The following is a 12809-nucleotide window of genomic DNA, read 5'->3' as shown; positions in this document are numbered from 1 at the left end:
GTATAGGATCAGTTCTATATATATATATATATATACACACACACACACACACACACATACACACACACACACACACACACACACACTCATGAAAAGAAGTTCCATTTATGTTTATACCCCATTCTGCTACCTGCAGAAGATTTTTTAAAAAAGGTTTATCAATGTTTCTTTAAAATGATCACAATAATGAAAAAGAGAATGCCATGTTAGGGACCATTACACAACTGCTTCTGCATAGTCATTTCTTGTATTTCTAGAGTAAACCATTTGAGACAGTATTGGAAGTTCTGGTGCTGGCAGAAAGGCAGTATGGTGCAGTGGTTAAAGCTGCCCAGATTTTTCGGGCTACAACTCCCAGAATTCTTGACTATTGGCCATGGTGGCTGGGGCTGATAGGAGCTGAAGTCCAAAACATCTGGAAGGCACCAAGTTGGGGAAGGCTAGGTTAAAGTATTGGACCAAGACAGTCCAGGCCGAGGCTCAAATCCTTAATGAGCCACTTTCCTCGCAGAGTTAGAGTGGAGAATAAAATGGAAAGTGAGAGAATTATATATACTGCTGTGAGCTCCCTCAAGGTAAGACAGAATATTAATGTAATAATAAATAGGAACAGCCATTAAGTGTATGCTTATTGTTGTTTAATTGGACCAAGAGAAGTCCAGTTATGCACGTTTTTCAAAGTTATTGTTGCTTGGATTAAAAATCAACTATAGTGCCCATAATGATGGTCTTTCTCCCCTTGATTTTCCTAAAATGATTTTGGATAAGTTGTGGATATCTTTTACAAAACAGAAGCAACCCATTTAATATTTCATTTAGGGAGATTTCTCCGCCTAAAGTGACCATCCTCTTTCCCAGGTCCCTAAGGGTGAGTTGGGAAGGTGGATTTTGTTGTTGTTCAGTCATTCAGTCATGTCCAACTCTTCGTGACCCCATGGACCACAGCACGCCAGACTTTCCTGTCCTGCACTCTCTCCCGGAGCGTGCTCAAGTCCATATTCATTGCATCGGTGATGCTATCTAGCCATCTCATCCTCTGCCGTCCCCTTCTCCTTTTGCCTTCAATTTTTCCCAGCATCAGAGTCTTTTCCAGGGACTTTTCTCTTCGCATTAGGTGGTTAGCGGGCAGGCAACGGACATGCAGCCACATGGACACAAATTGCCCGTGCTGTGCTCTCGTTTCTTTCCTTTCCTTTCTCCCCAACCTGGGATGCCTATTTAGACGTGGAATCTTGTTGGATGCATTTCAGTGGCTTGCAGCTACTCTTGGACTAAGTGCAACCTTACCAGATCCAATGACTTTGATTGCACGCCTTGGTGGCAAATTGTGGAAGCGAGTGTATATACTCTAGATCTGGTAAGTTGAGGTTAATGCTCAAACGTGTGGGCCAGCTCATTAAGGAAATGTAATGGTCCTTGATGCTTTTGTCTGGATTATGGCTTGGGATTTTACTTGACTACGGGAAAACCAGAGCTGAGCGGAAAGCAGTGCAACCCAAACAATAGGCAAAGGACACAGGACAAACAGATAAGACAAACAAAAAGAAGGGCCCGTCTTCCCGGACCATCACAATCAGCCCATAATTGGATGTTGTTTCTGTGATGACTCAGTTGAATAGGCAGAAAAGATATCAGTACGGACAGGAATTCCAAAATGTGGATAAACCTTTGCTCATTTATGCACCAAATAAGAAACAAATTAAATTTTTGAGGGAGGACTTTAAAAAAAAAAATCAAACTAGGGGAAATTATAATAGGGGAAGATTTAAACTGGACTCATAAAGACCTTTTGGATAAGAGAAGTGAGAAAAAAACCAAGAAGGGGAAAATGGGGGGAAATAAATGGGCATGAATTTGATCTCGTAGTTGCTTGGAGAACAGATAACCCAAACTGATGCCTCAACCATTTTCAAAAGCCAGTTAGGCGACACAAAAACACAATCAGTTCTCTTCCTCCTCCTCCACATCTCTATATTGCCTTGTTTGCTAAAACGCCATGAAGGTGGTGGCTTGCCATAACATAGGAATTGTTGGTAGCAATTTAAAGTGGAATATTCCCACCACCCCAGGTTTTGGAATTCCAGTTCTTACTGATGTCTTTTCTGCCTTATCAACTGTTGTCAGCGGAACTACATCCCATGCTGGGCTGTTTGCAGTGTTCTGGGAAGATGGTTTCTTGGTTCCGTTTTTCTTATCTGCTTGATCTGTGACCTTGGTCTGTTGTTTGGGTTGCATTGCTTTCTGCTTAGCTCCAGTTTTCCCATAGACATGTAAATCACCAGCCATAAACCAAACAAATGCAAGAAGGACCCTTACGAACTGGCCCCCCATCCACTCACCCAGCAGTTTAAAAAGGCCTAAGCCAGGGTACCAAGAGACACAGACCTTCTTGGAGCCTGAGTGAATTCCGAGTCTCTCCTGTGCTAAATCATCTGACTGTGAGGATGCTTCCAACGCTTTTCTGCATTGCTTTCTTACTACTCTGTGCCTCAAGCCCAGGTAAGTTCTGCTTTTACACCCAAGTTCAAGAGTCCTTTGGGTGAGATCTAATGGGCTGCAGAATGGTAAGAGGGCCTGCGTATCGTGGCTTCACATTGCTCCTTTCTCACAGCGGTGAATTCAGGACAGACAAGAGAAAGTACAGCTAAAAAGGGAGGGAAGATAAATGCCAAAATATATGGCAGAATTGTTCAGAACTCTGCATGGAGTGAGGAGTGGAGGACGTGTTCTGCCCTCTCGCACCGCCCACCCCTTTCCACTATCAGCACCATTGTTTTTATCATCTTCCTTACCTTTCTTTTTCAATTTCCCCTTTCCTTGGGGGAATTCTAGCCCAATATTGTTGTCACTGACTGGCAGCAACGGCTCTCCAAGGTTTCAGGGAGGAATGTTTCCAGCCCTACCTGGAGATTGAACCAGGGACTTTCTGCATGCATCCCTCTGCCACTGAGCCATCATTCCTCCCCTTGAAAAATTAAATGGTTTAATATATAAGATACAAAACATAACACGTCAGGGTGGTGGGAGGGAAAGATGTGAAATAGAGGCTTTTTGTTATGTCTTGTACCATCAACTGCATAACTGGGAAGGCGGGAGGGGGGTTCTTTTCCTGTTAAAAAGCAATCTCAAAAAACTTTTTAATAAACAATAAATAACAAAAAGAAGGCGCTCTTCACACAATACATAATTAATGTATGACATTCCTAGTCACCAGAAGATATAATGATAGTCAGTGGCTTAGATGCTCAGGAAATTAGGCAAATTCGTGGAGGTCTCCCAGTGTTATTAATCATGATGGCTAAATACACCTCTGAATGCTGGTTGTGGAAAGGAAAAGAGGGAGAGGGCTGGTTTGGGGCTGTCCACCGTCGGAAGCAAGAGGCTAGAGTAGCTGGGCCTTTGTTCGGATCCAGCTGGAATGTTGTTGCATTCTTATGTAAAACAAAACCACAATCTCATTGTGTCCTCTGCTCTCTTTTATGAGGTGGGGAATCACTTCCTAATGGAGAAGGAGTGTTGTTTTATATCCATGTCCCTGATGAAGGTTTATACTGAGAGCTGCTGGGCTGAATAAATCACAACTGTTAAAAGTTGCCACCAGCTGGGGGAAAGAAAACCACCACCACAGAGAGCAGTTCAAAAGCTGGCACAGAATGCCCCCCTGGAAACAGACTTTGGGGTAAAGTAAGTGGGGGGAGGGGGAGAGATCCTGAACCACCATCCCCCACCCCCGCCCATTGCTCCTGTATCCCAGTTGGTGACCCCTGCTTTATGTCTCTGTGCAGGGCACAGCAATGAAACGGATACCCTAAAGTGTTATGAAGACAAGGGGACATGCCACCCCACAATTTGCCCTGTACAGAAGATGTCAAAGGGGACGTGTTACAACGGATTGCAGCTCTGCTGTGTTGGTGAGTTGGTGCATGTGGGGTGGGGAGGGGGGATGTTGGTGAGCAGGAATTTTGGAGGGTGCTGTTGCACTTGTGTCCTGCTTGCAGGTTCCTGGTTGACAGCTGGTTGGCCACTTGTGTGAACAGAAAGCTGGACTAGATGGACCCTTGGTCTGATCCAGCAGGGCTCTTCTTATGTTCTTAGTGTGGTGCATATCCCCTCTCTGCCTGCCTGCCTGCCTGCCTGCCTCTCTCTCTGTCTCTGTCTCTGTCTCTGTCTCTGTCTCTCTGTCTCTGTCTCTGTCTCTCTCTCTCTCTCTCTCTCTCTCACACACACACACACACACACACACACACACACATACACAGGATCTTTCTTTCCATGTTGCTGCTTCTCATATTTTGTAGCTGGTCTAGTGATTTTGGACTTTGGGCAGTCTACCGGTGTGGTGCAGTGGTGAGAGTGTTGGACTGGGAGCCGGGAGATCCAGTCACAGACTCTCAGCCCAACCTACCTCACAGGGTTGTTGTTGTGAGGATAAAATGGAGAGGAGGAGGATTATGTACACCGCCTTGGGTTCCTCGCTAGAGGAAAAAAGGCGGGATATAAATGCAATAGATCTCATAATCAAAAGCACCAGTTAACTAAGTTTGGGCATTAACAGTTGTTTCCCTATCCATTCCTCATAATAAGGAATATTAGATATTTGGGAAATTAACTGTTTCTGGAGATCATGGCCTAGTTTTCACTGCAGTCGCAAACCTCTGTCTGGACTGTACCACTCCAGCCAGCAGGTGGAGGCCCAAAAGGCTGAATGCTCTTCCTTTAAAAAGAAAATCCCTCCCAGAAAACTAGCTTCTCAGGGAAAGGAGTTCTAGCATAGCCCTCTCCCTGACAAGCTAGTTTTCTATGTGAAGTGGTTTAGTTATTTAATGGGAGGGCATTCAGTGGTATGAGTTCCCACCTATGGTCTGTAATGGTATTGTCCAGACAAGCATGTGCATGCCCCCCCACCCCCACCCTGGGACAAATATCTTTAGGAGAGTCCATTGGATCAGTTGGGGAAAGTGGCACGACTGGAAAGAGTTAAGCCTCCCTCCCTCAGCATTGTGGCCCTGATCCGATTCCCACCACCCTTGCTTTATTTTACCTGGGGGTTGGAAATCACAGCAGAGAGGAACATTGCCACACCTCTGGAGGAAAATCCTTTTGTAGCCTCAAGGCAATTACAGAAAAGGGCCCAGCCTGCTGCCCTAGGATTGCAATGCCCACCGTCCCCAGCCATCACAGCTGTTGGCAACATGGATAGCACCGTGGTGGGAAAGACTGTCAAAGCCTGGCTAATTTCTCTCTGCCTGGCAGTTCCAAGCAGGGCATGGCTTGGAGACACTCAACGGAAAGAGGCGTTCCCTGAGGCCGCAGTGGCATAACGTCAGAAAGTCCCAAGTTCAAATGTGGCTTCGGGCCTTGGAATCCCTTGTCTACACATTGGGGATAAAAACACAGACCTACCCTGCAGGACTGGTGTGACAATTTCCACAAGGCAATATGCACAAAGTACTGGGTGCACTCTACAGCAGGGCAGTATGTTGTTGTTGTTGTTGTTGTTCAGTCGTTCAGTGGTGTCCGACTCTTCGTGACCCCATGGACCATAGCACGCCAGGCCTTCCTGTCCTGTGCTCTCTCCCGGAGCGTGCTCAAGTTCATATTCATTGCATCGGTGATGCTATCTAGCCATCTCATCCTCTGCTGTCCCCTTCTCCTTTTGCCTTCAGTCTTTCCCAGCATCACGGTCTTTTCCAGAGAGTTTTCTCTTCGCATTAGGTGGCCAAAATATTGGAGCTTCACCTTCAGTATCTGTCCTTCCAATGAGCACTCAGGGTTGATTTCCTTTAGGATGGACTGATTTGACCTCCTTGCAGTCCAGGGGACTCGTAAGAGTCTTCTCCAGCACCACAGTTCGAAAGCATCAATTCTTCGGCGCTCAGCCTTCCTTATAGTCCAGCTCTCACATCCATACATTACTACTGGGAAAACCATAGCTTTGATTAGACGGACCTTTGTCGGCAAGGTGATGTCTCTGCTTCTTACTATGCTGTCTAGGTTGGCCATAGCTTTCCTCCCCAGGAGCAAGCGTCTTTTAATTTCATGGCTACAGTCACCGTCTGCGGTGATCTTGGAGCCCAAGAAAGTAAAATCTGTCACTGCTTCCATTTCTTCCCCTTCTATATGCCAGGAAGTGATGGGGCCAGATGCCATGATCTTAGTTTTTTTAATGTTGAGTTTCAAACCAGCTTTTGCACTCTCCTCTTTCACCCTCAACAAGAGGCTCTTTAGATCCTCTTCGCTTTCTGCCATTAGGGTGGTATCGTCTGCATATCGGAGGTTGTTGATCATTCTCCCAGCAATCTTAATTCCGACCTCTGATTCATCCAACCCGGCATTTCTCATGATGTACTCTGCATATAAGTTAAATAAGCAGGGTGACAATATGCAGCCTTGTCGTACTCCTTTCCCAATTTTGAACCACTCGGTTGTTCCATGTCTGGTTCTTACTGTTGCTTCTTGACCCTCGTACAGGTTTCTCAGGAGACAGGTAAGGTGGTCTGGTACTCCCATCACTTTAAGAATTTGCCACAGTTTGTTGTGATCCACACAATCAAAGGCTTTAGCGTAGTCAATGAAGCAGAAATAGACGTTTTTCTGGAATTCTCTTGCTTTCTCCATGATGCAGCGAATGTTGGCGATTTGATCTCTAGTTCCTCTGCCTCTTCTAAACCCAGCTTGTACTTCCAGTAGTTCTCGGTTCGCATACTGCTGAAGCCTAGCTTGTAGGATTTTGAGCATCACCTTGCTGGCATGTGAAATGAGCGCAATGGTGCGGTAGTTTGAACACTCTTTGGCATTGCCCTTCTTTGGAATTGGAATGTAAACTGACCTTTTCCAGTCTTGTGGCCACTGTTGAGTGTTCCAGATTTGTTGGCATATTGAATGCAGCACTTTAACAGCATCATCTTTTAGGATTTTAAATAGCTCGGCTGGAATACTGTCATCTCCGCTAGCTTTATTGTTACTAATGCTTCCTAAGGCTCACTTGACTTCACTCTCTAGGATGTCCGGCTCAAGTTCAGTGACCGCACTATCATGGCTATCAGGGACATTCAGATCTTTCCTGTATAGTTCTTCTGTGTATTCTTGCCACCTCTTCTTTATCTCATCTGCTTCTGTTAGGTCCCTGCCTTCTTTGTCCTTTATCATGCCCATCTTTGCACAAAACGTTCCCTTGAGATCTCCAATTTTCTTGAAGAGATCTCTAGTCTTTCCCATTCTGTTGTTTTCCTCGATTTCTTTGCATTGTTCATTTAAGAAGGCCTTCTTGTCTCTCCTTGCTATTCTCTGGAACTCTGCATTCAGTTGGGTATATCTTCCCCTTTCTCCCTTGCTTTTCGCTTCCCTTCTTTCGTGAGCTACTTGTAAAGCCTCATCAGACAGCCACTTTGCTTTCTTGCATTTCTTTTTCTTTGGGATGGATTTCGTTGCTGCCTCCTGAACAATGTTACGGACCTCCGTCCATAGTTCCTCAGGCACTCTGTCTATCAGGTCTAATCCCTGAAATCTATTCCTCACCTCCACTGTATATTCATCAGGGATATGATTTAGGTCATACCTGAACGGTTTAGTGGTTTTCCCGACGTTCTTCAATTTAAGCCGAAATTTTGCAAGAAGCAGCTCATGATCTGAGCCACAGTCAGCTCCAGGTCTTGTTTTGACTGACTGTATGGAGCTTCTCCATCTTTGGCTGCAAAGGACATAATCAATCTGATTTCGATATTGACCATCTGGTGATGTCCATGTGTAGAGTCGCCTCTTGTGCTGTTGGAAAAGAGTGTTTGCTATGATCAGCATGTTCTCTTGGCAAAACTCTATTAGCTTTTGTCCTGCTTCATTTTGTACACCAAGGCCATGCCTGCCTGTTATCCCGGTGATTTCTTGACTTCCTATTTTAGCATTCCAATCCCCTATGATGAAGAGGACGTCTTTTTTTTGGTGTTAGTTCTAGAAGGTGTTGTAGGTCTTCATAGAACTGATCAACCTCAGCTTCTTCGGCCTCAGTGGTTGGGGCATAGACTTGAATTACTGTGATGTTGAATGGTTTGCCTTGGATTCGTACTGAGATCATTCTATCATTTTTAAGATTGTACCCCAGTACTGCTTTTCCCACCCTTTTGTTGACTATGAGTGCTACTCCATTTCTTCTAAGGGATTCTTGCCCACAGTAGTAGATATGATGGTCACCTGAATTAAATTCGCCCATGCCTGTCCATTTTAGTTCGCTGATTCCCAAGATGTCGATGTTCAATCTTGCCATCTCATGTTTGACCACCTCCAGCTTACCTTGATTCATTGATCTGACATTCCAGGTTCCTAAACAATATTGTTCTTTACAGCATCGGATTTTCTTTTCACCACCAGACACATCCACAGCTGAGTGTCCTTTCGGGTTTGGCCCAGCCGCTTCACTCTTTCTGGCGCTACTTGGAAATACCCTCTGCTCTTCCCCAGTAGCATATTGGACACCTTCCGACCTGAGGGGCTCATCTTCCGGCGTCATCTCTTTTAGCCTTGTGATACGTTCCATGGGGTTTTCTTGGCAAGAATACTGGAGTGGGTTGCCATTTCCTTCTCCAGTGGACCACATTTTGTCAGAACTCTCTGCCATGACCTGTCCGTCTTGGGTGGCCCTGCACGGCATAGCTTATGGCTTCACTGAGTTACGCAAGCCCCTTCGCCACAACAAGGCAGTGATCCATGAAGGGCAGTATGTAGTCCTCCAGAATTCTTGGCCTACAACTCCCATCATTCCTCACCCTGGGCTATGCTGCCTAGGGTAGATGGGAGTTGAAGGCCAAAGTAATTAGAGGGCTCGAAGTTGCCGACTCATACGCTAATGCTTGATGGCGCAACGGTGCACCTGTTTACTCAGATGTAAGTCCCATTGTGTTTAGTGGGCTTACTCTCAAGTAAGCCCACACAGGGGAGCAACCTAGATTATATGCAGCTCCTAAGCTGTGAAAGGCTTTAGTCAGCATCAATATTTTGGACTTTTTAAACATATGTTGACAATGGATTACACCAGCCTTTCTCCGGATATTCTGGACTCCAATTCCCATCAGCCCCAGACAGCATGGCCAATGGTCAGGAATGATGGGAGCTGTAGTCCAAAACATCTGGGAGGAATCAGGTTGGACGAGGCTGGATTATGCTATCACTGCTGAAGAAGTATAGCATTAATTTTCAACACCGCATTGAGAGGATATTTGGAGCTTTTATGGGTTTGGGTTTCTCTCATACCCTCTTGTCTCTCTTTCTCTCTCTCCTTAGATTGCCCCACATTTTTCCTCTCCTACGAAGGCAATGGTGCTTTCCCTCAACCCAAATTTGGCCTACGTGACTCTGTCAAAGTTCTTCTTGGGAAAGGTGTAAGAAGAAGAAGGGAGTGCTGTAAGAAAAAGGGAAGAGTTCTGAAGAGGACGATGCTGAGCAGACATGAGGCCCTCAAGGAAGGAAACACCCATCTTCAAGAGAAGAAGACCGCGATGTAACCAAGCTGCGCCACTGGGAACAAGGCGCCGCCTGGAGCACTTGTTCACTGACTAAAGAAACCTGCAAGCCCAGGCGTTTACGTTTGTGATTTGGCTTTGCATCCTTAAGGACATAGAAAGAGCCATGCCGGATCAGACCAGAGGCCCATCTCGTCCTGCACCTTCCTTCCCACAGTGGCCAGCCAGCCACCTTCAGACACTCCAGATCTCTTCCGTGCAACCTCTTCCCCCAGAAACCCTTCCCGGTGAACCATCAGCACATGTCAGCAGCCTAGTTAAGCCTCTGGGGCCACCCGCCATGAGAACTCTGCCAATTCCCCCACGAAAGTACAGTTCTCACTGAAGATTTGAAGGTTTATTATGCTTGCATTTTAACTGCAATTGCTCTACTGAGTTAATTTCCCCTAAATCAATATGTACATTTTAAATCCTTGTTTGAAATCAATAAATGTGCATCGAGTGGCATCTTCTGAAGATTTGTCTGTATTTGGATTTTTAGGGGGTCGCCTTTTCTGCCGTAGACACACTATTGTCTACCCATTTCAAATCCCCCGTTTTCCCCCTCCAAAGAAAACCTGTTCAGTTAACTGTGAATTTTTCCCCATTGCTTCCATACCTCCCCTAGCTTCTCTGATGCTCCCTCCAAATATGATATCACTGTTCCAAATTGATTTGCTTTATGATGTTTATGAATAGTTGGCTCTCCCCGTCTCCCTTGACCTAAACTCATGTGCTTTTTGGGGGCAAGTCTTGATGAACGAAACATGCACATACTTTTTGCCATTGTGCTAGATCTTCTGAACCAATTACTGTGGGAAGCCCAGGTTTCAGGCTTTAAATTTTTTCGTGGCAGTGGTTTTATGTTAAGGGCTGTTATATTTGGGACGGCCGTTTGGCAGGGAGTTCCATAGACGCAAGTCTCAAAGTATTTCAGTAGGGAATAGCAGCAGAAAACCTGCGTTGTTCCGCCACAGGCCTCCACCACTGTAGCCACCCCTGCCGCTGCTCCTCTGGGGCTCCCTCCCAGGGCCCCCTCTCCGTGTAACAAGGATGCTCTAGAATCATAGAATAGTGGGGTTGGAAGGGGCCTACAAGACCATCGAGCTGGTCATGGAGATCATGTGGGGGTTCGCTTTCTTGGGAAAGGGGATGCAAATGGGGCAATGGGGAATTGGAGCCAGGAAGGCAAGATGGCGGCAATCGCTTGGGGCTGGGTATGGTTGGTTGCCATGGGGTGGGGGGAGAGGGCCCGGTGGATTGATCTGAGGCACAAAGAGTCCTTGGGCAGCCAAAAAGCCCCCCCCCTTTCCCACTTCCAGTGAGGCTGGGGGCAGGCGGAGTACGCCACCCTCCCAGCAAACCTTCGTCAGGGGAGTGCTTATCTCTGCCCCATTGGGTGGGGTGAAGTTTGGGTCCTGCCCCACCCCCTCCATGCAGCCCATGGAAATATTGCATATAATAACGATAAGGAAGGCTGGGCTGCCTCAGAGGGCTCCTTCACATGGAGCTTTTATCCTGCAATTTTCCTTCATGAAGGAAGATTGCTCCTTCATGATGCCGTGACCCTCCAGGGCTGAATGCCCTTTGTTCCATTTCTAAATAGATTGCAGATAATGAGCTATCATTGTGTTCTGCTTCAATTTCCTCCATGGAAAGAGTTAAAGCGGCAAGAAGATGGGGATTATGTAGATATGTTGTCGCAATTAATTAATTAATTAATTAAATTCATTAATCGCCCATCTGGCTGGTCATCCAGCCACTCTGGGCAATGTACAACAATAAAAACAGTGTGGTGTAGTGGCAAGAGTGTTGGACTGGGAGCTGGGAGATCCGGGTTCTAGTCCCCACTCGGCCATGGAAGCTCACTGGGTGACTTTGGGCCAGTCACAGACTCTCAGCCCAACCCACCTCACAGGGTTGTTGTTGTGAGGATAAAATGGAGAGGAGGTGGATAATGTAAGCCGCCTTGGGTTCCTTGCAAGAGGAAAAAAGGCGGGGTATAAATGCAATAAATAAATAAATAAAACAATAAAATTCTACATTAAAAACATCACATTTCTAAAATTACCCTAACCCACCCCAAATGCCTGCCTGAACAACCACGTTTTTAATGCGTGGCGGAAGCTCATTGAAGAGGGGGCATGGGGGAGTTCCCTAGGGAGGGAGTTCCACAGAGTGGGGGCCACCACAGAGAAGGCCCTCTCCCTCGTCCTCACCAGCCTAGCTGTCCTGGCTGATGGGACAGAGAGAAGGCCATCCGAGGCTGATCTTGTTGAGCGGCCTATCTGGTGTTGCTGGAGGTGCTCCTTGAGATAGGCTGGGCCAGAACCGTATAGGGTTTTAAAGGTCAAAACCAACACCTTGTATTTGGCCCAGAAAACAACTGGTAACCAGTGCAACTCCTTCAGCACTGGAGTGATGTGATCTCGCCGGCGGCTGCCTTTAATCAGGCGAGCTGCCACCTTCTGTACCAGCTGCAGCTTCTGAACCATCTTCAAGGGTAACCCCATGTAGAGCGCATTACAGTAGTCTAAATGAGAGGAGACCAGGGCATGTACTACCGATGGGAGCAGATGGTTGGGAAGGTAGGGGCGCAGCCGCTGTATCAGATGGACTTGGTACAGCGCTGTCCGGCTCACAGCTGATACCTGAGCCTCCATGGACAGCTGGGAGTCTAAGATGACCCCCAAGCTGCAGACCTGGTCTTTCAAGGGTAGCTGTACCCCATTCAACACCAGGTCAACATCCCCCAAACTCCTTTTGTCTCCCACCAAAAGTACCTCGGTCTTGTCAGGGTTCAGCTTCAGCTTATTCCTCCCCATCCAGCCACTCACCGTCTCCAGACATTTGGACAGGGATTCTACGGCCAACCTTGGTGAAGATTTAAATGAGAGGTTGAGCTGCGTGTCATCCGCATATTGATGACACCTCACCCCAAACCTCCTGATGATAGCCCCCAGCAGCTTCACATAGATGTTAAACAGCATCGGGGAGAGGATGGAACCCTGTGGCACCCCAGAAGTGAGCAGCCACGGGTCCGAAACCTCCTCTCCCAGTGCTACCCTCTGGTACCTGCTGGAGAGGAAGGACTGGAACCACCATAATATGGTGTCTCCAATGCCCAACCCCTCCAACCAGCGATGGAGGAAGGGAAAAGTGAGACAAAAGGGAAGAAGTTCAGCAAGGCGAAGTGGAGAGATGCGGTGGAGAGGTCACTCTCTAAGTGGCTTGCAGGATACGGTGTAGACATGGGGGTAGTAGCATCTGCCTACCCAGGGAGGGCATGGCACTTGATTAATCACGACTATACAGTGC

The 12809-nt window shown here is 46.9% G+C and overlaps 1 long non-coding RNA gene across 1 annotated transcript; it reads left to right on the top strand.

Moving 5' to 3' along the window:
• The first annotated feature begins 3611 nt into the window (after positions 1-3611).
• Positions 3612-9964, top strand: LOC146360328 (uncharacterized). Its single transcript, XR_014787004.1, has 3 exons — positions 3612-3679; positions 3786-3911; positions 9274-9964. It is a non-coding gene; the product is annotated as an uncharacterized LOC146360328 (long non-coding RNA).
• The last annotated feature ends 2845 nt before the right edge of the window (positions 9965-12809 follow it).

This window comes from Heloderma suspectum, chromosome 1, assembly GCF_057233095.1.
Source record: "Heloderma suspectum isolate Gila_16-S chromosome 1, 16-S_ref, whole genome shotgun sequence".
NCBI lineage: Eukaryota > Metazoa > Chordata > Lepidosauria > Squamata > Helodermatidae > Heloderma > Heloderma suspectum.
This window is presented reverse-complemented; position numbering and strand designations above follow the sequence as displayed.